We start from the raw sequence: 27,091 nt of genomic DNA, 5'->3' as shown, positions 1-27,091 counted from the left end.
ACCATTGATCTATTTGTCTGTTTTGTGCCAATACCACACTGTCTTGATGATTACAGCTTTATAAGAGAGCTTGAAGCCCAGAACTTCGACTCTATGGTCAACTAATCCTTGTCATAGCAGAAAAGAATATCCAATGGCAAAAAGAGAGTCTCTTCAACAAATGGTGTTGGGAAAATTGGATAGCCATGTGCAGAAGAATGAAACTGGATCATTTCATTGTACCACACACAAAAATAGACTCGAAATAGATGAAAGATCTAAATGTGAGACAGGAATTCATCAAAACCCTAAAGGAGAACACAGGCAGCAATCTTTGTGTGACCTTGGCTACAGCAACTTCTTACTAAACACTCTTCAAAGGCAAGGGAAACAAAGACAAAACTGAACTATAGAGACTTCACCAAGATAAAAACTTTTGCAAACAAAGGAAACAGTCAACAAAGCCAAAACACAACCTACCGAATGAGATAAGGTATTTGCAAATGACATTTCAGATAAAGAGCTAGTATCCAAAATCTGTAAAGAACTATCAAACTCAATGCCCCCAAACAAATAATCCGATTAAGAAATAGGCAGAAGACATGAACAGATATTTCTTCAAAGAAGACCCATAGAAATGGCCAACAGACACATGAAAAAATGCTCAACATCACTCAGCATCAGGAAAATACAAATCAAAACCACAAAGAGATACCACTCCATACCAGTCAGAATGGCTAAAATGAATAATTCAGGAAATGATAGATTTTGGCAAGGAAGCAGAGAAAGGGGAACCTTCTTGTACTTTTGGTGGGAATGCAAGCTGCTCTGGAAAACAGTATAGAGGTTCCTCAAGAAGTTAAAAATAGAACTACCCTACAACCCTGCAATTGTACTTAGTAAGCATTTACCCCAAAGATACAAATATAGTGATCTGAAGGGCACTTGCACGCCAATTTTTATAGCAACAATGTCCACAATAGCTAAACTATGGAAAGAGCCCAGATGTCCATTGACAGATGAATGGATAAAAAAGACGTGATATATATCTACAAAGGAATACTACTCAGCCATCAAAAAATGAAATCTTGACATTTACAAAACCATCGATGGAACTAGAGCATATTATGCTAACAAAATAAGTCAATCAAAGAAAGACAATTATCCTATGATATCACATATATGTGGAATTTAGAGAAACAAAACAGGATCACAGGGGAAGAGAGGAAAAAATAAAACAAGATGAAATCAGAGAGGGAGGCAAACCTAAGATACTCTTAATCATAGGAAACAAACTGAGGATTGCTGGAGGGTTAGGCATAGGGGGATGGAGTACCCAGGACATTAAAAAAGGGCATGTGATGTAATGAGCACAGGGTATTATATAAGACTGATGAATCACTAACCTCTACCTTTGATAATACCAGTGGAATGGAAGAATCAGTATTGGTAAATGTCCACACTACCCAAGGAAAATACAGATTCAATGCAATCCCTATCAAATACCAACAGCATTGTTCACAGAACTAGAACAAATGATTCTAAAACTTGTTGAAAACCACAAATGATCCCACGTAGCCAAAGCAATCTTGAGAAAGAAGAACAAAACTGGTGGTAACATGCTCCCTGATTGATAACTATACTACAAAGTTATAGTAAATAGAACAGTATGGTATTGGCACAGAAATAGACACATAAATCAAAGGAACAGAATAAAGTACCCAGAAATAGTCTATACTTATATAATCAACATATAACAAATGAAGTAAAATTATACAATGGGGAAAAGAGAGTCACTTCAATAAACGGTGTTAGGAAAATTGGACAGCCACATGCAAAAGTCTGAAACTAGACCGCTTTCTCAAACCATATATGAAAATGGATATAAAACCTAAATGTAACATCTAAAACCATAAAACTCCTAAAAGAAAACATAGGTTGTAAACTTGGATATTGGCCCTAGCGATAATTGTTTTGGATCTGTTTCTTCAGGCAAGGACAACAAAAACAAATATGCAAATGGAACTACATCAAACCAAAATAATCTTTTCACAGTGAAGGAAACCATCAACAAAATGAAAGGGCACCTTACTGTATGGGAGAAGATATTTTGCACATGATGTATCTGATATGGTGTTAATATCCAAAATATGTAAATAATTCATAGCTCAACAACAAAAAACAATATTTGAAAATATACAGAGGGATCCATAGACATTTTCCTAAAGAAGACATACAGGTGAGCAAGAGACACATGAAAGATGCTCAACATCACTGATAATCAAGAAAATACAAATCAAAACCACAATGAGATTTTCCTTCACATCTGTCAGAATGGCTAATACTAAAAAGAGAAGAAATAACATATATTGGCAAAGATATGGAAAAAAGGAACCCCCGTGCACTGTTGGTAAGAATATAGATTGGCTTAGCCACTGTGGAAAACAGTATGGAAGTCCCTCAAAAAATTAAAAATAGAAATACCATATGATCCAGCAATTTTACTTTTGGCACTTATCTGAAGAAAACATAAACACTAATTTGAAAAGATATATGCACCCTTATGTTTATTACAGTATTATTTACAACAGCCAAGGTAAGGAAGCAACCTAAGTGTCCATTGTTAGATGAATACCTCAAAAAGATGCACACACAGAGAGCAATATTTTATTCCTTACAGTACTTGTATCCCATATAATTGGCACACACAAACACACAGTGGAATATTAGCCATAACAAAGGATGAAATCTTGCCATTTATCAAAATATGGATGAACGTACAGGGTATTATGCTTAATGAAGTAAATCAAAGAAAGACAAGTGCCATGATTTAACTTTATGTAGAACCTAAAAAAAAAATGAAACAAGCAAACAAAACAGAAACAGAGTCATAAGTACAGAAAATTGGTAGTTACCAGAAGAAGGGCGGGGTTAGGAACAGGTGAAACAGATGAAGAGGATTAATATGTATAAACTTCCCAGTTATAAAATAAGTGTCATATGGACATAAAGTACAGCCTAGGGGATATAGTCAATGATATTGTAATAGCTTTATATGGAGACAGATGGTGACTAGACTTATTGTGGTCATCATTTCATAATGTATATAAATGTCAAATCACTGTGTTGTACACCTAAAACTACTATAATGTGGTATGTCAATTCTACTTCAGTTTTTAAAAATTGCCATGTTTTTCAATGGAGTTGAGTGAAGCACAGAGATACAAAATGTGCCAGAGAGGATAATTTTGATTTCTGGCTTGAATATTGTGTGGAAAGTCCGTAATAATGAAATCACTCAGATAATATTCATAATTTAGAGAAAGTGATCTTGAGGTAGTGCTTATACTGAAAGAAAAATGGATATCTGTGTCTGCAAATAACTGGCTACAAATTTTGGAAAAGTTACTTTAATAAAATCCAACAATGAAGAGTATTCTGTGCTGTGACCACTCAGCAGAAAGAGAATGTAAAAAAACTTCTAGGTTTTTAATGATATCTTTCATTTTACAAGAGAGAGGGAGGCAATGAAATAGGATGAGGTAAGGTGATGAATGTCAGAAATACAATATTGAGTGCAAGAAGCCAGACACAAATGATATATACTATATGATTCCTTTTCTATAAATTCAAATATAATAAACCAATCTCTGGCCTTAAAAAAACAGGATATTATTTACCCTTGGAGGTAGTGACATGGTGGGGACACAAGGAGGCCTCTGTGACACTAGGGGATGTTCTATTTCCAGATTAGGGTAATATGGTTACATGCATGTGTTTATTTTGTGAACATTCATCTGATTGAATACTTAGAAAATTTGTGCAATTTTCTATATGTGAATTTCTTCAATGAAAATTTTAATGAAATAGACTTTTAAATTTATAATTCTGTAAGTATACCAGGAAGAAAAAAAGAACATAAATGGATATATGTCAAAATAAGAGGCAAGAACAGGAGAAGAATGAAAATGACATTAGATCAACGCATTATGGAAAAAAGGAAATTGAGCAACTTTATTCATCTTCTCAGTCTTATCTCTGAGGTCCACCTGGACAAGCAAGGCAGTGCTTCCAGAGCACAGGAACTTGCATATTATTTGCACATATTTTGTGCCTCAGAGCACAGGGAAAAGAGCAGAAACACTAAAACCTGATTCTCTTCCCCTCTGATCTATGTTACTTATTTGCCATACTCAATAGGAACTTACTTTGAAAGGAGCTTGAGTAGTATAGTTCAAAGGGGTCAGATTTTCAGATAAAAGCATATATAAAGAGTAGATCTGGATGTACAAATAAAAATAATCATAGAGGAGAATTGGACAACTAGTGAAATGTCCTGATGCTAAGACTTGGTATACCTACTGTTACAAATAAATACAATGGCATTTCTTGGTATGCTTACTTGGTTTGCTTGCTATAGGTAGCAGGACAGAACTGATACAATGCTTTCTGAATTCCAGAAGACTGCTGTGAGTCAACAAAGCTCTGGGATTGACTGGAAGTCCAGAACTTTCACATGGCTTGAGGTCTGTAAGTAGTGGATGGTTGTGACTCTATACATTTTGTCTTGTTTAATTTGGCTTTCATGCCTGCTGTTTCATCACAGATTATCCCCCCTTAGCTACTGTTCTTTCAAAGATGTCTTCCTAAATTAAGATGCCACTGCTGAACTGCCAACAGCTGGAAATGTGTATTTAATTGTTCTTCCAGGAGAGAAAATATGTTGCACCCATCCCATTGGGACCATTGCCTTGCTTTCCTGGGATGGCTGACCGCACTTAATGGAGCGATTTGTGTTGGTAGAACAGCTTTGTTGTTGATGTTGATTTTTTTTTCATGCAAAGCTAATTGCTTCATACAATTAGATCCATAACCTTGTGCAATTAACAATTTTCTAAACAACTGAAAATCAACCTATAACCTTTTACTTAATGGTGAGAATTCAGTGTGATTCTCACTCATTAAATGAAAGACTTAAGATAACTTCTAAAAAATAAACTATTTTGGTTTCCTGTTTTAATTTTAATTATAAACTGAGTGTCTGTTTTATTTGTACTATATATACAAACACCTTTAATTTTTTTATACTTCCATTTTCTTTTCTGTTTTATAGAAGACTATGTTTATGTTTCTCCCAAGGCTTTATTCCTCTAAAATTAATAATGATAATATCTTTAAATATTGATTTTTTTATAATAGGGAATTGAAGAGTATGTAGCTTTACCCAATATATATTTATGGTTTTTCAATACACTATACTATAGAAATCCTGAGTCACTTTGAATATTATTATTTTCCCCCCTAATATCTTTGATGAAAACACATGCAGAAATCCTTAATATAATTTTAACAAAACAAATCAGAATACATTAAAAAATAATTCACCATGATCAAGAAAGATTTTTTCCAGGGATGCAAGGATGATTTAAAATTCATGAATCAATCAACATGACACATTACTGTGACTAGAGAAAGGATAAAAGTCATATGACCTTTTCAAAAAAATCATTTGACAAAGTACAGCATCCTTTTATGATTAAAACTCTCAGCAAAGTATGTTTAGAGGGAACATACCTCAGCTTCAAAAAGGCCATATATGGGATCCCTGGGTGGCGCAGCGGTTTGGCGCCTGCCTTTGGCCCAGGGCGCGATCCTGGAGACCCGGGATCGAATCCCACGTCGGGTTCCCGGCATGGAGCCTGCTTCTCCCTCTGCCCGTGTCTCTGCCTCTCTCTCTCTCTCTGTGACTATCGTAAATAAATAAAAATTTAAAAAAAATCTATAAAAAAAACAAAGAAAACAAAAAGGCCATATATGAAGATCCCACAGCTAACATCATACTCAATGGTGAAAAACTGAGATCTTTCCTCAAGATCAGGAACAGACAAGGATGTCCACTCTCACTACTTTTATTCAACATAGTACTAGAAGTCCTAGCCAAAGCAATCAAACAGGAAGAAATAAAAGGCATCTAAATTGTAAAGGAAGAAGTAAAACTTTCACTATTTGCAGAAAACATGCTACTGTACACAGAAAACCCTAAAGACTCCATAAAAAACTACCAGAAATGATAAATGAATTCAGTGAAGTTGAAGGATACAAATTTGATATACAGAAATCTGTTGCATTTCTGTACAGTAATAATGAAGTAACAGAAACAGAATGTAAGAAAGCATTCCCATTTATAATTATACAAAAAAAGAATAAAATAAAAAAAATAAATGGTACTTGGGTGGCCCAGCCAGTTAGCTGTCTGACACTTGATTCAGCTCAGATCATCATCTTGGAGTTGTGAGATCAAGCCTCAGTTCCATGCTCAGGGTAGAATCTGCTTGAGAGTGTCTCTCTCTCTCCCTTTTTCCTACCCTTCTTCCTACTCACTGCTCACTCTCCCTCTAAATAAGAGGCACATGAGACACACACACACACAGAGAGAAGCAGAGACGGAGAAAGGGGGGGGGGGAAGCAGGCTCCATGCAGGGAGCCCAATGTGGAACTTGATCCTGGGACCACGGGATCACATTCTGAGTTGAAGGCAGACACTCAACCACTGAGCTACCCATGCACCCCAAATAAATACATAATAAAAAAAACCCTCAACCAAGGAGATAAAGGTGAAAAACACTCTGAAATCTATAAAGCATCAAGGAAGTAAATTAAAAATACACAGGTAAATGGAAAGATATTCCATGCTCATAGATTGGGAGAACAAATGTTCAAATGTCCATACTACCCAGGGCAATCTACATATGCAATGCAATCCTTATCAAAATGTTAACTTTTTTTTCAGACAACTAGAACAAATAATACTAATATTTAATGGGACTACATACACACACACACACACACACAAAAAAAAAAAAACACATGCACACAACAAAAAAACCTCTGAATAGCCAAAGCAATCTTAAAAAGAGCAAAGCAGGAGGTATCACAATTCCACATTTCAAAATACACTACCAAGCTATAGTAATCAAGACAGTATGGTGCTGACACAAAAATAGACACATAGATCAATGGAACAGAATAGAGAGCTCAGAAATAAACATAACACTTATATGGTCAATTAATGTATGAAAAAGGAGGCAAAATATATAATAGCAAAAGGCAAATTGTGCTGGTAAAACTATACAGCTTCATGAAAATAATGAAATTGGAGCACTTACTTTCTAATACTATACACAAAAATGAACTAAAAATGGATTTAAAACCTAAAGATGAGTCCTGATGCCATAAAACCCCTAGAAACCACAAAACTCTGAGAAGAAAACATAGGCTGTAATGTATTTGACATCAGCCACAGAAACATTTTCTAGATAGGTCTGCCCAAGGAAGAGGGGGGAAAACCACAACTAAACTATTTGGAGTACACCCCCCCCCAAACAAAAGTTTTTGAATAGTGAAGGAAACCATTAACAAAATGACAAGGCAAACTACTGAATGGAAGAAGGTATTTGCAAGTGATATATTCAGTAAAGTGTCATTTTACAAAATATATAATCTTCTACAACTCACACCAAAATAACCCCGAACTAATCCAATTAAAAATGGACAGAGGACCTGAACAGACATTTTTCCCCAAAGAAAACATACAGATGGCCAATGGACACATGAAAAGATGTTCAACATTGCTAATCATCGGGAAAATGTAAATCAAAAGCACAATAAGAAATCATCTCTCACCTGTCACAAAGACCAAAATCATAAAGATCACAGATAATATATGTTGGTGAGAATATGAAGTTAAGGGAATGCTTGCTTGTGCACTGTTAGTGATTAGGAAACAGTATGGATTTTCCTCAAAAAATAAAAAATATTCCAGTAATTTCCTAAGGAGTATTTGATCCAGTAATTCCACTACTGGGTATTTATGAAAGAAGAATGAACACAATAATTTGAAAAGATATATGCATCCTGGCATTCACTGCAGCATTATTTACTATAGCCAAGATATGGAGCAACCCAAACGTCCATCCATAAATAAATGTATAAAGATATGGTATGTATATACAATGGGATACCACTCATCCATAAAGAAAAGTAAGATCTTACCATTTGCAACAATATGGATAGACCTAACATTATAATGCTAATTGAAATAAGTCAATCAGAGAAAGACACATACCACATAATTTTACTCATATGTGGAATTTGAGAAACAAGCAAAAATGAACAAAGGTAAAAAAGAGAAAATAATAACAACAACAAAACAGACTCAAATAGATATAAAAATTAGTGGTTGCCAGAAGGGAGGTGGGTGGGAGGAGGGGTAAAGTAAATAAAGCAGATCAAGTGTACACCTGAAACTAACATGATACTGTATGTTAATTATACTTCAATGATGAAGGAAAAATTTAGGCTCAGCAAGTTTGAAGTTTATAATGCAATATTGTTATCTATAATTGCTATGCTGTGCATGATATCACCACAACTTATTTACTTACTGGTTGCAATTTATATTCTGAAACTTGCAATTTATATATTTTTTTTATAAATTAATTTTTATTGGTGTTCAATTTACCAACATACAGAATAACACCCAGTGCTCATCCCGTCAAGTGTCCCCCTCCGTGCCCGTCACCCATTCACCCCCACCCCCCGCCCTCCTCCCCTTCCACCACCCCTAGTTCATTTCCCAGAGTTAGAAGTCTTTATGTTCTGTGTCCCTTTCTGATATCTCCCACACATTTCTTCTCCCTTCCCTTATATTCCCCTTCACTATTATTCATATTCCCCAAATGAATGAGAACATACACTGTTTGTCCTTCTCCGATTGACTTACTTCACTCAGCATAATACCCTCCAGTTCCATCCACGTTGAAGCAAATGGTGGGTATTTGTTGTTTCTAATGGCTGAGTAATATTCCATTGTATACATAAACCACATCTTCTTTATCCATTCATCTTTCGATGGGCACCGAGGCTCCTTCCACAGTTTGGCTATTGTGGACATGGCTGCTAGAAACATCGGGGTGCAGGTGCCCCGGCGTTTCATTGCATCTGAATCTTCGGGGTAAATCCCTAACAGTGCAATTGCTGGGTCGTAGGGCAGGTCTATTTTTAATTCTTTGAGGAACCTCCACACAGTTTTCCAGAGTGGCTGCACCAGTTCACATTCCCACCAACAGTGTAAGAGGGTTCCCTTTTCTCCGCATCCTCTCCAACATTTGTTGTTTCCTGCCTTATTAATTTTCCCCATTCTCACTGGTGTGAGGTGGTATCTCATTGTGGTTTTGATTTGTATTTCCCTGATGGCAAGTGATGCGGAGCATTTTCTCATGTGCATGTTGGCCATGTCTATGTCTTCCTCTGTGAGATTTCTCTTCATGTCTTTTGCCCATTTCATGATTGGATTGTTTGTTTCTTTGGTGTTGAGTTTAATAAGTTCTTTATAGATTTTGGAAACTAGCCCTTTATCTGATATGTTATTTGCAAATATCTTCTCCCATTCTGTAGGTTGTCTTTGAGTTTTGTTGACTGTATCCTTTGCTGTGCAAAAGCTTCTTATCTTGATGAAGTCCCAATAGTTCATTTTTGCTTTTGCAATTTATATTTTGAAACAATAACTCCCCAATTCTCCCAAATCCCCACCCTTGGTAATTACCATTCTACTCATTTTTTCAGAATTTGGCTTAACATTTCAAATATAAGTGGCATCAAACCACAATTGCCTTTCTTTGACTTTTCTCACTTAGCATAATGATTTCAAGATCCATCCACATTGTAATAAATAGCAGGATTTGCTTCCTTCTCATGGCTGAAAAACAATTCATTATGTATATATACACAATGTCGTCTTTACACATACATGCCTTGATTAACAGTTTGTTTCCATATCTTCGGTATTGTGAATAATGCTGCAATAAACATGGGAGTTCATATATCTTTTTAGATATCGTGTTTTAATTTTCTTTGGATATATACACCCAGGACTGGAATTGATGGATCATACGGTAGTTTTATATTTAATTGTTTTGAGAAACCTCTATATTCCTTTCCATAGTGATTGAACCAATTTTTATTTCCACCAATAATGCAGAAGGGCTCGATTTGTTCCACTTCCTTGCCAATGTATACTATCTTTTGTCTTCTTGATGATATTTATTTCGGCAGGTGTGAGGTGATATCTCATTGCGGTTTTTATTTGCATTTTCTTGATTAGTGCTTTCAATTATCTTTTCTTGTACTCTTTGGCCACATGAATATCTTCTTTGGAAAAATATCTATTTAGTTCTGCTAGTTCTTTAATTGTATTTATTATTATTAGCTATTGAGTTCTTTATGCATTTTGGATATTAATCCATTATCTGACATGCGATTTTCAAATATTTTCTCCATTTTGTAGCTTTCATTTTCAGTTTTATAAATTACTTCTTTTGCTAAGTGCAAAATTTAGCTTGATGTGGTCCTATTTATTGATTTTTGCTTTTGTTGCTTGTGCTTTTGGTGTCATATGTTAAAAACATCATTGCCAACCAATGTCAAGAAAATTTTTTCCCCTGTTTTTCCCTAGGAATTCTATAATATCATATCTTATGTGAAATCCTTTAAACCATTCTGAGGGTTTTTATTTGGGGGGGGCATGAGTTAATTTCTTTAAGTAATTCAAGATAGGGGTTCAATTTCATTTTTATCGAATGGTTATCCAGTTCTCCCAACACCGTTTGTTGAAGAAACTATCCTTTCCCTATTGAGAAGTCTTGGCTCCTTTGTCAAGTATTACTTGACCATAAATGTAGGGGTTTATTTTTGGACCTTCTAATCTCCTCTATTTGTTTATGTGTCTGTTTTTATGGTAGTACCATATCATTGTAATTACCACTGGTTGTAAAGTAAATTGGAATCAGAAACCATGATCCCTTTGGCTTTTTTTTCTCATGTTTGCTTTCAGAATTCAGAATTCTTTTGTGATTATTTACAAATTGTAGACTTTTTTTGCTATTTCTGTGAAAAATACAATTAAAATTATGACAGTGATTACCTTGAATTTATGGGTGGTTTTAGGTAGTATGAATATTTAAAAATATTCATGAACATGGGATAGTCTTCCGTTTGAGTTTCCTTCAATTTCTCTCATCAAAGTCCCATACTTTTTATTGTATACATCTTTCACTTCTTTGATTAAACTTATTCCTAAGTATTTGGCTGTTTTTTATTTTATTCACAGTGGGATTTTTTTAGATGTTTGATTGCTATTGCATAGAAATACAACTGACTTCTTTATGTTGAGTTTATATTCTGAAATTTTACCAATTTCATTAATAAGTTTAAACAGCTTTTTAGTTGATTTCAGGGTTTTACATATCATCATATCATCGCAAATAAACATTTTAATTGTTTTCTGATTTGGATACCTTTTATTTCTTTGTCTTTCCTAACTGCTCTACCTCTGACTTAGAAGTGCTATGTTAAACAAGAGTGATGAGAGTGGACACCTTGCTCTTATTCCTATTCTAAATATTTTTTTAATTTTTATTTATTTATGATAGGCACACAGTGAGAGAGAGAGAGGCAGAGACACAGGCAGAGGGAGAAGCAAGCTCCATGCACCGGGAGCCCGATGTGGGATTCGATCCCGTGTCTCCAGGATCGCGCCCTGGGCCAAAGGCAGGCGCCAAACCACTGCGCCACCTAGGGATCCCTCTTATTCCTATTCTAAGAAAAAAAATAACTTTCATTTTTTCATGATTTATTGTAATGTTACTTGTGGGTGTTTCATACATCGCCTTTATTTTGTTGAGGTATATTCCCCTATACCCAGTTTACTGAGGGTTTAATCATGAAATGTGTATTCTGTCAGTTGTTTTTTTCTACATCTCTTGAGATGATCATATAATTTTTATTGCATTATATTAAGGTGGTATATCACATTTATTCATATGCATATGTTGAATCATCCTTGCATACCAGGAATAAATCCCAGTTGATTGTAGTAAATAATTCTTTTGCTATATTGTTAATTTTGATTGCTAATATTTGGTAGAGAATTTTTATATTTTTATTAAATAAGAATACTGCTCTATAATTTCATTTTCTTGTAGTGTCTTTATCTAGTTTTGGTGTCAGACTGATACTAGCATTATTAAATCAGTTTGGAAGTATTCACACTTCAATTTTTGAGAAAATTTGAAAAGAATTGGCATTAATTCTTCTTTGAATATTTGATGGAATACACCAGTGAACCCATCTGGGTCTTAGAGTTTTCTGTGTTGGGAGATTTTGATTACTGATTAAATCTCCTTAGTTATTATTGCTTTTTAAAAATCTATCCAAATATTTTATGTGTTTTGATTGGAGAATTCAATTGATTCATGTTTAATGTAATTTTTAACAGGTGAGGACATACTAATGCCATTCTAATAGTGGTTTCTGGTTGCATTTAGTTCCTTTGCTCCTCTATCTCCCTTCCTTTGTAAATTGATGATTTTCTATAATGGTATGTTTTGATTTCCTTGTCTTTAACAATTGTGTATCTACTGTAAGTTTTAGCTCTGAGGAGTACTTAAAATATTTGACATAACAGTCTATTTTATGCTGATAATAATTTAATAAAAAGTACATACAAATGTGTAACCATCAACAAATTATTGCAGCTGTGGCCATTTTTAATATTTTTGTTCTTTACCACTATAGTAGAATAGTTAACATCTTCTCATATTGCAGTAGAGCATTTTGAATATGACAACATGATTACCTTTATCAGTGGGTTGTATAATTTTATATTTTCATGGTACTAATTAGCATCTTTTAATATCAGCTTGAAGAACTCCTTTCAATGTAGTAGTACTTGCTCTGCTTAATTGTACTTGATATATACAGTTACACCTCCATTTTATTGTACTTCAATTTATTGTGCTTCAGAGATACTGTAGTTTTTATAAATTGAAGTTGTTTAAGTTTTTCACATTAGTGCAGAAAGTAGTTTCAGATGAGGTGAAAATAGAAAAAGAACTAGACATAGAAGTGGAATTAAGTGGAATTAATTTAAAGATGTTAAACTGAATTGCTATAATCTCATGATAAAATTTGAAAGGATGAGGAGTTATTGCTTATGAATGGACAAAGAAATAGTTCCTTGGGACACAATCTATTACTTTTGAAGAGGCTGTGGAGGTTGATGAAATAACAACAAAGAATTTAGAATACTACATAAATTTAATTGATAAAGCAGCAGCAGGGTTCGAGAATTGACTTCAATTTTGAAAGAAATTCAACTGTGGGTAAAATGCTACCAAACAGCATTGCATGTTACAAAGGAATCCTTCATGAAATAATCAGTATGGCAAACTTTATTGTTGACTTATTGGAAGAAATTGTGACAGCCACTCCAAACTTCAGAAACCATTTTCTGATGGATCAGCAGTCATCAACATTGAGGCAAGACTCTCCATTTCCACTGAAAATTTAGATGATGGTTAGTATTTTGAGTAAAGTATTTTTAAATTAAGGAATGTACATCTTTAAAAAGTCACAATGCTATTGAACACTGAATAGACTACTGTATATGTAAGCATAACTTTTATATGTACTAAAAAATATCATTGACTTTTTTTTTTTTTTTTGGAAATGTCTGCTCTACCACAGTGGTCTGGAACTAAATCCACAATATCTCTGAGGTATGCATTTTTAAGGCAGATTTAGTGGTGATGAATTTTCTCAGATTTGTTTATTAGGGAAAGTATTTACCTCTTCCTTCATTTCTGTAGAAAAAACTTTCCTGGATAAAGTATTTTGGGTTGGCAGTTCTTTTCTTTTAGCATCTCAATTATATCGCAAGATTTCTGCTGAAAAATCTGCTAATTTTCTTATGAGTTCACTTGAATGGAGGATTTACTTTTTCTCTTACTACTTTTAAAAATTCTCCCTTTGATTTTAAACATTTTATTATAATGTTTATTGTTATAAATTACTTTAGATTAAAATTTTGTTGTTATGCATTAGCTTCATGAAGTTGGATGTCCAAATCTCTCCCCTTATCTCAAAAGTTCTCAGCTATTTTTCCTTTTAATAAGCATTTCCATTCTCCCTCTCTTACTCTTCTGGGACACCAACGGTACATATATTGTTTCTCTTGATGGTGTTTCATAAATCATGTAGGCTTTATCTTTTTTTTTCCATTTTTTTCCCTTTTTGCTCCTCTGATTAATTGAAATTGATGTGTCTCCTAATTTAATTTCCTTATGCTTGGGCAAGTCTGTCTTTGAAGTTCTTTACTGTATTCTTCAGTTTAGTCATCGTGTACATCTGCTCCAAAGTTTGGTTTGTTTGTTTGGTTCTTTTTTATGTTCTCCATTTATTTGTTGAGCTTCTTCTGTTTTTTTTTAATTTTTTATTTATTATTTATGATAGTCACAGAGAGAGAGAGAGAGAGAGAGAGAGAGAGAGAGAGAGAGAGAGAGACAGGCAGAGGGAGAAGCAGGCTCCATGCACCGGGAGCCCGACGTGGGATTCGATCCCGGGTCTCCAGGATCGCGCCCCGGGCCAAAGGCAGGCGCCAAACCGCTGCGCCACCCAGAGATCCCAGCTTCTGTTTTTGTGTTGTTTTCCTCATATTGCTAAATCACTTGTTCATATTCTCTTATAGCCGTCTGAGCATCTTCAGCACCACAATTATTTTGAAGATTTTGTAGGGAATTCCTGGATTTCCATTTCTGTGGGGATAATATTCCTTCATTGGAGTAATTTTTCCCTGATTCTTCATAATTTCTGTAGCCTCACACCAATGTTTGTGCATTTCAAGAAGCAGTCATCTCTTGCAGACTTTATCTTTAGCAAGGGAAATCTTAAATTTGCAAGTGGGAGCTTGCTGCAACATACGTCATATGGTACAGGGTTCTAGTGGTACAAGGCACCAAGTGTGGGGGCATATGGAAGCAACAGTTTCAGGAAAACACGGTGTCCCTGGCTCAGACTACTGCAGTCATAGTATCAAATACTCTGTCGTTCTTGGCGAGTACTACAGGTGTCTGAAGTGGCTTCAAAGGCCGTTGGTGTTCTTAGCAATACTTCCAGGTTCAGTGGAATGGGACCAGGACAGGAAGCAGTAATGTCTGGGTTCAGTTGTGTGTACAGACTTGGTTCCTGGGGTCAACTGCAGCTTCCTTTTAGTTGTGGGGTCAATTGCAGACACAAATTGCATGGTCTGGGTGAGGATAAGCAGCAAGGGCTAGGGCTACCTATTGGGTTAGCTATGGGGTCCCTGACTATTGATGTGCTTGTTTGTGACTGCATGATCTCCACTCCCCTAAGGGGGTGATGCTGCATTGAAGGCTGTTGATAGCTACATCTGTACATTTGTTTTGATGTTTTGGGTGAGTTGAAACCAAAGGAAGACCTTTGTGTATTGCCATAAAATACTGGAAAATTTAGCCTTTCACTCAGATTTTCCTTTCCTGGTTAAGAGAACTCCTTCTAGCTGGCATAGAGCAAAACTGGCTTGGGGATGAGATGATGCAGACAAAATGAAACTTTCTTTTCCACTCATGCAGTTACTCTCAGGTTGTATGTTTCATTATGTTGAAGTTTCTTAAGTAGATTCAAGAACTCTCTTGGAGCTGATTTTGTTTGTAGATAGTTGTTTAATTGTTGATCTTTTGGAGGCATGCACCCTGGGGTCTCCAACATTGCCATTTTTGTGATCTATTCTCTGATGATAAAATGTTATCACTTGCTTAAACTTCCACAACCCTATCAGTCAACAAAATTTTATTGTTTTACTTCTACTACATTGTGGAAAATAGAGTCACTAAATCAAAAAAGACAGCCTGGAAAACAAGGAATACTGTGTTCTTGTTACTTAGAACAAATTATCCCCAATAAAATGTTTTCCTAAACTTACATATGTCTTCATGTCTATGTCTCTGGGTTGGAGATAAAATCCCTAGAGATGAGCTGCAGATTCTTAGAATTAAGGAAACATTCATGCTAAAATATGCTCTCAATGAATATAGTTTTCCTATTCTATTTATTTGCACAATAAATTTAAAAATTAAATATTGATGTTAAAAAGAGGATATAACATTTTAAAATATTTATGCACCTATCATAGGAACCTAAATATATAAGGCAGACATAATAGACCTAAAGAGAAATATTAAGAGCAATACAAATAATAGTAGACTTTAATACCTCACTTTCATTAATAAATTGATTATCCAAACAGAAATCAAAAGGAAATATTGGATTCATTTATTTTTTATTTATTTTTATTTTTAAATATTTATTCATTTATTCATGAGAGATGCAGAGAGAAGACAGAGACATAGGTAGAGGGAGAAGCAGACTCCATGTAGGGAGCCTGATGTGGGAATCGATCCTGGGACCCCAGGATAATGCCCTGAGCGGAAGGCAGACGCTCAACTGCTGAGCCACCCAGGCATCCCAGAAATATTGGATTTAGATTACACTTAACAGATATATACATAGGGACTTAACAAATATATGCAGAACATTCCATCCAAAGAATATACATTCTTCCCAACTGTGAATGGAATATTCTCCATGATACATTATATGCTAGGCCTTAAAATAACCCTTAAGAAATTTAAGAAGACCGAAATCATATTAATATATTTTTGAACATAGTGTAATAAAAACAGAAATCAACTAAAAGTAGAAAACTAGAAATTTACAAAATGTGAAAATTAACAGTATGTTATTGAACAACTAAAGGGTAAAAGAAATCAAAAGATAAATTTTTAAAAATACCTTGAGACAAATGGAAATGGAAATGTGACACACCAAAGCTTATGAAATGCAACAAAAGCAGTTCCAAGAGGGAAGTTCATAGTGATAAATGCCTACCTCAAGGAACAAATTTTAAAAATCTCAAAATAACACCTAATTTGATACATCAAGTAGCTAGAAAAATGAAAGAACAAATGAAGCCTAAAGTTAGTAGAAAGTAGAAAATAACAACGATCAGATTAGAAATAAATGAAATAGACACTGAAAAGAAAATAGAAACATCAGCAAAACTAAGATCCAGTTCTTTTAAAAAGACAAAGTTTACAAAACTTTAGCTAGACTCCCCAAGATAAAAAAAAAGAGGACTTAGTGAGAAGATAGCAATGTAGGAAGACCCTAAACTTCTCCTAAAGAAGAACTGAGAGCTGACTGGACAGATTTTACCTAGCAGAGAATTGAAAGACCACATAGAGAATGGTAGAAGAGATAAATATAATAATAACAGAAATCCTAATCCCATACTGTGTCCTACAGGCAGAAAAGATGGTACTGAGGGATTGGGAGAGGATTTAACTACCCTATGGCATGTAAAGCAAGCCACAGGTTTACAACTGGGGAAAAAAAAAATCCCCGGAGCATCTGTAAATGGCCAGGGAGGTGCTGTCCCCACCTCTCTTGAGGTACAAAGGGGCAAGTACCAGTGTTTATGTGCCCTGTCCATCTTGATAGCACAGACTGAAGCAGAGTTCAATAGCCTAAGCTTACCTACTGTCTTAGTGAGCCCCAGGCCTCTAGCCACACAAGTCTTATCTATCCTCCCAAGTTGGCCACTAGCAATAATTTTCTAAAACAACTCCAGGTTCTGTTCCACAGCAGACCTGCTAAATCTTTGCTAACATTCATGAGTACTCTGTGTCCAAATTCTCCTATGGACCTGCACCCTCCCATTTTCCCTTGGCCAGAGCCCATTCAAAGTGGTTCCACAAGCCCTGCAATGTGGAAGCAGCAGATAGGGGCTAGCACCACTTCAAAGTGATTCCTACCATAGAAGTAAAGGAGGATAACCACACACACCAGTCCAACTAAGGCCCCAACTGTGGGCTGTGTGCAGAATCTGGTTTTACCAGATTGAAAGTTTCTCAAAGGACAACACAGGAAAAGTGCTCTGAAGTTCAGTGCTACTGTATCTCTGGTAAGCAACTGGTCTGAATCAACTCAACTCCAACGTGGCCACAGATCAGCTCACTAACAATGTAGAGTCAAAACCTAATTACAACAGATAAAGACGGCTCTTGCAGATAACTGGACAGAAGACAATGAAGCTCAGCCACAACACTATGGCTACGCACCCCACCAAGACACATAGAAGACACCTCTAAAGCTCCAGGTTCTGATGAACAGGGGCCATTGCACTGCAGGGCATTATAGGGCCTCATCTTTATAAGGCCACTCTTTTCAAGAACAGGAGAATTAGCTGACTTTCCTAACACATAGTAACAGAGAATTAGACAGAATGAGGACACAGATAAATATATCCCAAATGAAAGAACAGGATAAAAATCACAGCAACAGAGCTAAATGAATGGAGATAAGTAATATCCCTGATAGATAATTTAAAGTAATGGTCATAAAGGTACTGTACTTGAGAAAAGAGTGGAAGACCTCAATGACACCCTCAACAAAGAGATAGGAAATTAAAAAAAAAAAAAACAATCAGGGATGAATAACTCAATAACTGAAATGAAAAATACATTAGCTTAAATAAAGAGTAGACTAGAAGAAGCAGAATAGGTCAGTAATCTGCAGAACAGAGAAATGGAAAACAGTTAAGCTGAGCAGGAGAGAGAAAAAATAATAAAAAAATGAAAATAGAGTGAGAGAATTTAGCAACACCATCAAGTATAAGAACATTAACATTATTGAGATTTTGGAAGGAAAAGAGAAAAAATGGGGGCAAAATTTTATGTAAAGAAATAATAGATGAAAGCATCACAAATCTGGGGAAAGAAATAGAAATCTAGATCCAGGATGCAGAGAGTTCCAACAAAGCTGATTCAAGGAGGTCCACACTAAGACATATAGTAATTAAAATGGCAAAAGTATTAGGAAAAAGAGAATTTTAAAAGAAACAAGAAGAAAGAAAACAGTTATATACAAGGGAAACCCCAAAAGGCTATCAGCTGATTTTTAAGCAGAAATATTGAAGGCCATAAAGGAATAGAACAATATGTTCAAAGTGTCAATAGAAAGAAAACCTGTAGCCAAGAATATTCTATTCAGCAAGATTATCATTGAGAATAGAAGAGATAGTTTCCCAAGGTAAAGGAATTGATGACCGCTAACCCAGCCTCACAATAAATGTTAAAGGGGACTCTTTGAGTGGAAAGGAAAGAACATAAGCAGAAATAAGAAAAGTAGGAAGCATGATAATGGTAAAAATATGTATATCTATAAAAATCAATCAAGAGATTCACAAAATAAAATGAGGTATGACCATATCCATAATACATGGAGGGAGGTAAAGAAGGGGTTCGACCTTAAGTAACTATAAACTTAATATAGCCATAAAATAACCAAAAATATAAAAAAACAGTGACATGCCACAAATAAAGAGAAAGGAAGAAACTATCACTAAAGACTAGAAAACCATGAGAGAAGAGAGCAAGAAAAGAATGGAACTGTGAAGAACTACAAAAAAAAAAAAAGTTAAGTAAGAAGGCATAAGTACACACTTATCAAACTGTATTTATTTTTTTAATTTTTTTTAAATTTTTATTTATTTATGATAGTCACAGAGAGAGAAAGAGAGAGAGGCAGAGACACAGGCGGAGGAAGAAGCAGGCTCCATGCACCGGGAGCCCGATGTGGGATTCGATCCCGGGTCTCCAGGATCGCGCCCTGGGCCAAAGGCAGGCGCCAAACCGCTGCGCCACCCAGGGATCCCAGTACACACTTATCAATAACTACTTTGAATGTAAATGGATTAAACACTCCAATCAAAAGACATAGGGTACTGGAATGCATGAAAAAAGCAAGATCCATCTATGTGTTGCCTACAAGAGACTCATTTGAGAACTTTAAAAGACACATGCAAGTTGGAAGCAAAGGGATGAAATGCACTTATTGTACAAATGAAACTGAAAGAAAAACCCGAGTAGCAATACTTATATCAGACAAAATAAACTTTAAAAACTGTAACAAGAGAAAAGAATATTAAATGAAGGGAGCAATTCAACAGGAAGATATAACAATTATAAATATGTATCCAGCATGTGAGCATCCAAGTATATAAATTAGCTAACAACAAACATAAAGAAATAATCAATAGTAATACAATAATAGTAAGGGATTTTAACATTCCACTTACGTCAGCAGATAGAATATACAAACAGAAAACCAAAAAGGAAACCATGGTGTTGACAGTTGTTTGGGCCACTGTTCTGGGGAAAGGAGTCTACCACACTGGAGGCCCTTTTCTATCAAGCTTGCCAGATCTTCTGACCTGGGAGTTGTTCAGGGACTCAGTTCCAGTGGCAATGGTGGCAGGTATCATTTCACAAGCAGACCAAAGCACACCTAGTTAAAATATGCCACATGCAGGCCAAAGACAAAACACTGTCCTCAATAGGCAGAGAGAGAGCCTCTGCATATGACTGGCCTGAAGAATAAAGCAGCCAGGACAAAACAGCAAGGCACACACAATACACATTGGAGACACTCTCAGAAGTACCAGGCCCGGGAGAATAGGGTATACCACATGGCAGGGTACTACAGGACCTGCTCTTCGTAACGCCATTACCCTTCAGAACAGGGGATGTAGCTGAATATCATAGCTTACACAAACAGACACAGAAACTTAGACAAAATGAGAAGACAGAGAAATTTATCCCAAATGAAAGATCAGGACAAGGGGATCTAAGTGAAACAAACAAAGTAACATGCCTGATAGAGTATTTAAAGTAATGATCATAAGGATACTCACTAAATTTGGGAAATGAATGGAACACATCAGTGAGACCCTTAACAAAGAGTTTAAAAAGAATAAACCAGAGATGAAGACTGAAATAAATGAAACTAGAAACGTGCTTGATGCAATGAACAGGAGACTAGAATAATCAAAGGAAGGAATTAAAGACCTAGAAGACAGAGTAATAGAAAGTAATCAAGATGAACAAAAAAAGAGAAATAAGAATTATACAAAATGAAAATAGATTTAAGGAGCTCAGTAACTCCATAAAACAATAACGTTCACACTGCAGGAGCCCCCAAAGAAGAAGAGTAAACGGGGAAAAGAAAATTTATTTGAATAAGTAATGGCAGAAAACTACCCTAATCTGGGGAAGAAAACAGATACCAGATCTGGGATGCATAGAGAACCCCCCAAAAATCAATACCAAGGCAAAAATATTTATGGTGCAGTGAAGGTGGTTCAAAAAGGGAAGTTATAGAAATCCAAATCTACCTCAAAAATCAAGAAAAATCTCAAATAACCTTGTGTACACCAAATGGACCTAGGAGAAACCAAACAAAATCTAAAACCAGCAGAAGGAAGGATATAATACAAATTAGAGAAGAAATAAATGATGTAGAAACTAAAATAATAGAATAGATCAATGAAAAAGGAAATAGTTCCTTGGGAAAAAAATAATAAGAGTCATAAACCCATAGACACGCTAATCAAGTAAAAAAAAGAGAACTTAAATAATAAAATCACAAATGAGAGAGGAGAAATAACAATCAACACCACAGAAATATACACAATTATAAGAGAATATTATGAAAAACTACATGTGAAAAATTGGACAACCTAGAATAAATGGATAAGTTCCTAGTAATATATAACTTACTAAAATAGAAACAGGGAGAAATAGAACATTTGAACATACAAATTACCAGGAAAAAAAAGGCTTAGTAATAAAAAAAAAACTCTCAACAAACAAGTACCACAAGTAAATTCTATGAAACCTTTAAAGAATGTTTAAGAATACGTATTCTCAAACTATTCCAAAAAATAGAAAGGGAAAGAAAACTTCCAAATTTGTTCCATGAGGCCAAAATTACTCTGATACCAAAACCAGATAAAGACATCACAATAAAAAGACTTACAGGCCAGTATCCATGATGAATATGGATGCAAAAATCCTCAGCAAAGTACTTGGAAACCAAATCAAACAATACATTAAAAGTCATTCACCATGATCAGGTGGAATTTATTCCTGGGTTGCAGGGGTGGCTCAATACTTGCAAATCAATGTGATGCATCACATCCACAAGAGAAAGGATAGAAACCAGATGATAATTTCAGTAGATGCAGAAAGAGAATTTAATTAATACACCATCCATTCACAATAAAAGCCTTTAACAAAGTAGGTTTAGAGGGAACATACCTCAACATGATGAAGCCTGTGTATGAAAAACTCACATCTAACTTCATCCTTAATGGGGAAATCTTAGAGCTTTTCCCTTAAGGTCAGGAACAAGACAAGGATGTCCACCCTCATCACTTTTATTCAACACAGTATTAGAAGTCCTAGCCACAGTCATTAGACAAAAAAAAAAAAAAAAAAAAAAAAAAGAAACAAAAATCATCCAAGTTGGTAAGGATGATGTCAAACTTTCACTATTTGCAGATGACATAATATTTTACATAGAAAACCTGAAAGACTCCATCCAAAAGCTGCTCAAAGTGATATACAAATTCAATGAAGTGAGACACCTGGGTGGCTCAGCGGTTTGAGTGTCTGCCTTCAGCTCAGGTCATGATCCTGGGATCTGGGATCAGGTCCCGCATTGGGCTCCCTGCATGGAGCCTGCTTCTCCCTCTGCCTGTGCCTCCATGTCTCTCATGAATGCATAAATAAAATATTTAAAAAAAAACAAATTCAATGAGGTTGCAGGATACAAGTCAATGTACAGAAATCTGTTTTATTTCTACATACCAAAAATGTAGCAGCAGAAAGAAATTAAGAAGCCAATCTCATTTACAATTGTCCCCCAAATTACAAAATACCTAGGAATAAACCTAACTAAAGAGGTAAAAGACCTGTACTCTGCCAGCTATAAAACACTGATGAAAGGGGGCTTCTTGGTAGTGCAGTCAGTTGAGCATCTGACTCTTGATTTTGGCTCAAGTCATGATCTCAAGATTGTAGGATAGAGCCCTGTGTTGTGGGGAGTCTGCTTGAGATTCTTCTCCCACCCTCTGCCTCTCTCTCTGCTCGTGCTCTTTCTATATATATAATAAAATAAATAAATCTTTTAAAAATAAAATACCAATGAAAGAAATTGAAGATGACACAAAGAAATGGAAGTATATCCCATGTTCATTGATTGATAGAACAAATATTAAAATGTCTATGCAACCCAAAGCAATCTACACATTTAATCCAATTCCTACCAAAATACCAACAGCATTTTTCACAGAACTAGAGTATAAACAATCCTAAAATTTATATTGGGAAAAAATGTCTCTTCAACAGATGCTGAGAAAACTAGACAGTTGCATGTAAAAGAAAGAAACTGGACCACTTTCTTATACCATAGACAAAATAAATTCAAAATGGACTACAGACCTAAATGTGAGACCTAAAATGATAAAAATCCAAGAAGGGAACACAAGCAGTAAATCTTTTGACATTGGCCATAACAACTTCTTTTTTTTTTTCCTAGATATGCCTCCTGAGGCCAGGGAAACCAAATCAAAAATAAACTATCGGGACTACAACAAAATAAAAAAGTTTCTGATTGAAAGATACAATCAACAAAACTAAAATGCAACCTATAGAATGGGAGAAGATATTTGTAAATGACAAATCTGATGAAAGGTTAGTGTCCAATATATAGAAATAACTTATAAAGATTAACACCCCAAAATGAATAAGCCAATTAAAAATGAGCAGAATACATGAATAGACATTTTCTCAAGGAAAACATAAAGATGGCCAACAGACACATAAAAAGATGCTCAATACCAATGATCATCAGAGAAATGCAAGTCAGAACAAAGGTGATATATCACCTTTCACTAGTCAGAATATCTAAAATCTAAGACACAAGTAACAGTAATTGTTGCTAAGGATGTAGAGAAGAAGGAACCCTTGTGAACTGTTAGTGAGAATGCAAACTGGTACCTCCACTGTGGAAAAGAGTATGAAGGTTTCTCAAAAAGTTAAAAATAGAACTATGATATAGACCAATAATCCCACTACTGAGTATTAACCCAAAGAAAACAAACAAAACACCCACTAATTTGAGAAGAAAAATGCATATCCATGTTTATTGCAATATTATTTACAATAGATATAGAAGCAGCCTAAGTGTCCATCAATAGATGAATGGATAAAGAAGATGTGATAATACAAATATAAACCACATCGAGTTATTTATCTCACACCAGATAGGATGTCCAATACCAAAAATGTAAGAATTAGCAAGTGGTGGTGAAGATGTGGAGAAATAAAGAACACATGTGTACTGTTGAAAGGAATGTAAATTGGCACTGTCACTATGGAAAACAGTATGGAGGTTCCTTTAAAATTTCAAAATAGAACTGTTATACAATCCATTAGTTAATTTCTGGGTATTTATCCAAAGAAAATAAAAACACTAGAAAAATTCCTCATTTTCATTGCCAAAGAGCAAATATGTGGATGCAATATAAACGTCCATGAATGGATGAATATGTACACACACACACACACACACACAGTATTATTCAGCCTTAGAAAAGAAGCAAGTCTTGCTATTAGTGACAACATGGATGGGCCTTGAGCAATAATCTAAGTTACCTAAGTCAGAGAAAGATAAATACAATATATTCTCTTATATGTGGAATGTAAAAAAAAAAAAACAAAAAAACTAAGCTCATAGATACAGAGAATAGATTGATGACTTCCAGAGGCAGAGCAGTGTGGTTAGAAGAAATGGGTGAAGGGGATCAAAAGGTACATGCTTCTCGTAATAAAATAAGGAAGTCATGGGGATGTGAAGTACAGCATGTCAGTGACTACAGTTAATGATACTGTAGTACATATTTGAAAGTTGCTAAGAGAGTAGAACTTAAACGTTCTCAGTGAATGAAAAAATAGCTATTTACAGTGATTAATGTTAACTAGACTTATCATGGTGTTTATTTCACCATGTATATAAATATGAAATCATTATAGTGTACACTGAAACTAATGTTATATGTCAATTATACTTCAATAAAAAAAGAAAGCATGGTCTTAATCTTTCTCATAATTAAACTATTAGGTTTCTATATAAAAACAAGGATGCATTTTTTTTTAGAAGGGGGAGTTTTCACTATATAAAACAAGTCTGTGTTCTGAGGAGTAAGTCTGTGTTCTGAGGTGTAAGTAGATGGGAAGATAATTCCAGGCATGACATCAAGTATCATTCCTTAAGGGTAACTTTAATAAAATCAAAGAGAATGCCTTATGAAAAACAAACAAATAAAAAACAGTAGGGTGGATTAGACAACCAAAATAACTTCCTGTTTCAAGATACCTAGAAATAATGAAAAAACAAAACCCACACTCTTTAAATACTACATAGATATACTCACAAAAAAGTTTGGAAAAACCTTGGGATCTCAAATAGAGATGGGACTGAAAAGCAGAGCCATAAGCATGCACTGGTGCTGCTGAGTTCCCGGTAAGCATTTACCATGTGAGCAGTGGGGAAAGAAAAGCCTTGGACCTTTGCAGAATGGGTAGTTGGAAGTGATTTGACTAAATACAGAATCCTTAAAATGTATACTCTAAGTCAAATGTACACAGTAGAAAAAATAAAACTCATCATCACAGTAAGTGAGCAAAGTTTTTCTATCTCGATCTCACCACGAAAATGTTTTTTTAAAATGTAAGGTTTTTAAAATAAGCATATCACATCTGAGTTTGTGGTACAAATTTACATTACTTTCATAGTTCAGAAGTTCTAGTCTAAGAAATTAGCAAAAGCAGTGATAAACATTGTCCTAGGTTTAGAGATACCACTAAAGTGCCTGGCATGAAGAAACGCCAAATCTTTTGAGAGGGATAGGAGTTCAATCCAAGCTAAAAAAAGATTTACCACTAAGTATTACTAAAATGATATTTATATTTTATAATTACAAAATACACTAGAAAACAAGTTATCATGAATGGACAGCCAGACATAACAAATAGCATTATTTGAGTTTAAGAAGTTTATATAGCAAAACTATTAGAGATTATTGAATATGTTTGTTGATGATGTTTAGACATTAAGAAAATGAAACCCAGGAGAAGAAATAAAAGTTATCTTAAAATACAAGCATGAAATTGAAAGGTAAGAGTAGAGATAAAAGAATCAATATTTGGAAATTTCCAGAATTTTATCTTACTTGCTTTTAAAGATTTATTCATACACATTAGAAAGAGAGAGAAAGTGGGCATATGTGGTGGGGAGGGGCAGAAGGAGTGAGAGTAAGAGAATCTCAAGCCGACTCCCCTTGAGTACAGATCCTGATGCTGGGCTTGATCTTACAACCCTGAGATCATGACCTGAGCTAAAACCAAAAGTCAGACACAACTGATTGAGCCACCCAAAAACCCCAACAATTATTAGGATTTTAAAAACATGTTAATACTCATATCTAGAAATGGAAGATATCAAGCAACATAAAAGTGAAGGAAAGAAGGAGGGAAAGAAGACAGTCACACAAGAAATCCATAAATAGAGATACAGGACAACCACAGAGCTCCAAAATCAAAGTGAAGTTCATAAAAATGAGCAAGAGATCATCTCCAAAGAAAAAATACTTGTATTGTTATTACCAGAAGCAATATAAGCTAGAATTCAAGAAATACTCTCTGAAAAGTCCTAAGAGAATTGTCAACACTGAATATGATACTCAGTTAAATTATCATCTAAAATATCAAAAAATATAGATCTTATTTTCTTTTTCTTTTGGCAAAGACTGGAAGAGCTTACCACTCACAGGCCCCTGATGAATGTTTTACTAAATTACTAAACCATGAGGCACCTGGATGGCTCTGACAGTTAAGCAAACGCCTCTTGATTTCAACTCAGGTCAAGATCTCAGAGTTATGAGATGGAGCCCTGCCTCAGCCTCTGTGCTCAGCAAAGAGTCTGCTTGAGATTATCTCTCTGTGTCCTTCTCCCCTCCCTTCCCATGCACACACTCTCTCTAAAATAAACAAATAACCCTTTAAAAATAAATAAAAACAAAGTACTAGTGCATGTCAATCAAAAAGAAGAAAACGAAATCAGACAAAAAGAATAAATAAAAGAAAGTAAAAGCAAGTAAAAAAAACCCACATTTTTATACAAATTAAAAATAAAACAATGAAATTACTCATTTGAGGATATAGCACAAGAACCACAATGACATGTAACATTCAGTTATTACAGTATAGAATAGAATAGATTGAATAGAATTGAT

The sequence above is a fragment of the Nyctereutes procyonoides genome, unplaced genomic scaffold, assembly GCF_905146905.1.
Source record: "Nyctereutes procyonoides isolate TBG_1078 unplaced genomic scaffold, NYPRO_anot_genome, whole genome shotgun sequence".
Classification (NCBI taxonomy): domain Eukaryota; kingdom Metazoa; phylum Chordata; class Mammalia; order Carnivora; family Canidae; genus Nyctereutes; species Nyctereutes procyonoides.
The sequence above is the reverse complement of the archived record's forward strand: the minus strand, read 5'-3'. Positions refer to the sequence as shown.